Here is a 2180-nt window from a genome sequence, read left to right on the forward strand (position 1 = left end):
TTTGTGAGTGTGAGTGAGTTTGTGTATTATGTGTGTATGTGTATGTGAGTGTGCACATGCGTGTGTGCGTGCGTGTGTGCGTGCGTGTGTGCGTGCGTGTGTGTGTGTATGCACGTGCGCGCGCGCGCGCGTGCGTGTGTGTGTTTGAGTATATTATGTGCGTATGCTTATGTGTGGATGTGCAAATGTATGTGCATGTGTATGCGTGTGTGCACATTCGTGTATGTGTGCATGAGTGTGTGTGTGAGCGCACTCAGGTGTGTATGTGTGTGTGTGTGCCTGTGTGTGTGGGGTTTTTTTTTGTGTATGTGCACATGTCCGCGAGCATGTGTGCGTGCGCGCAAGGGTGCGTATGCACATACATTATGTACAACGCGCAGTCACATTATTGCTTTACTTCGTGAGAACGAAGACAATGAGTTCAGAGCGAGGAAAAGGTACGTAGATCGGCAATCTCCGGTGTTTGGCAACAGGAGTACTGGAATATCGATCAAGTAACTTTATTGGTTAGGGTTAGGCTGAAATATGGCTAGGTAGGGGTAGGTAGGGATGTAGGGTAGAGATAAGGTTAGAATTTAGAATAATAATGTGTGTAGTACAACATTACTATATTAAATATAGATCTATTAATATTATCAAGAAATCGTTGGAGGCCAAAAAAACCTTTTCATCCGGATGGATCAGACTAGGAATGTTAAGACAAAAACAAAAACAAAAACAAAAACAAAAATTGTTTTTAAAGAGAAGTTACACCCAAAAAATATAAAACAAAAATGAAAATCAAAGAAGCAGAGAGATAATAAAATAAATACGTGCTGGATGCAAAGCTCCATCGTTTTGTGGTGTAATAAATTTATCTAGCTCTTCGCCGTTACAAGCAAAAGACGTCATGATGAGTGCTATTCACGTGTTGGGGAGAGGAGTCTGTTCAATCGAGGAATTCTCTATTCTAGTCTAAATTTGCGCATGGGTTGCTCTTTTTGCACTCCGCTGAATCCAGGCCAAGGTGACAGTCTGGGTCAAAGCAACCTGCACGTGAATCCAACCGAAGGCTAATCTTTGTCAAAAGTACACTAACAACATGATGAAACACCAAGGACCTAGCCACAATTATCATATAACCTTCTTGTGAATAACTTACAAAGCCCTTTAAAGCTAGGGTAAATTTGATTGCAAGATCGTCTTGTAAAATGTTTACGGCGCTCGCAACTGCATAATGTCATTATTATATATGAGCGCAGACTACAACTTAGCTACAATATTACTTTTAAAACAATGCTGTTCTTGTTGCTGTGGTTGTTTATGTAGTTTAGATCCTAAGAAAAGAGGTACAATTTGGGCCTTCTTCACAGGTGAGGTTGCACCCGGTCAGGGTCCCTACTTACGAGAAAGAGATGGGCGAAGTCGAAGCCTTCTCGAAATAACGACGTGAAAAACAACTCGTTATCTACTTGGTTTTGAACCTCAAACGTCCGCGTTTTAGCTCAAGTTGGTACTGTGAAACTCCCCGACTATCATCCACACAAGTAGATATATGTATAATCAGAATCCAGTTTTTCCTCGAAATTTTTTTCTTACACTTACTACAGATGGAGGTAACAGCAATGCACACGTTTAGAGATTCTTTGCACTGTTCAAGAAAGAGAAATAAATATGGCGCTCAAATGACCTGATGCAGTTGTGAGCGCCGTAAAACCTCTACGAAAACTAAAGAAATAAATAGCAAAGCAGCACAAATTAAATGAATGTAACTCACGGTAGATCAGGAGAAGACGCGCAGGAGAAAATCAGTGTTGTGAATCACTCACTCATGCAAATCTGCGGCACAACGGTGGAACATACTACAGAGATCGTACAAAGTTAGAGCCGACACTTGGCGCACACAAGCACACACACATACACACGCGCACACACGCGCGCGCGCACGCACACACACACACACACACACACCGACACACTGTCATCACACGCACAGTGGTACGAGGTACGAACTTCGCAGCGTGTTACATCAACTATCATCAACCGTCTCCGGGACTGGGGAAGTTTACGTCCAGATCTAGAGCCTAGGCTACGAGGCAAAGTACTTGCCGTATTATAAATGCTACGGCTTTTCCACATACCAAGCAACCCCCACATCCAGCCAATCAGCAAGCCGATCTCCTCTCTCACCTCACCCCCCC

The sequence above is a fragment of the Aplysia californica genome, unplaced genomic scaffold (assembly GCF_000002075.1).
Source record: "Aplysia californica isolate F4 #8 unplaced genomic scaffold, AplCal3.0 scaffold00313, whole genome shotgun sequence".
In the NCBI taxonomy this organism is placed as follows: domain Eukaryota; kingdom Metazoa; phylum Mollusca; class Gastropoda; order Aplysiida; family Aplysiidae; genus Aplysia; species Aplysia californica.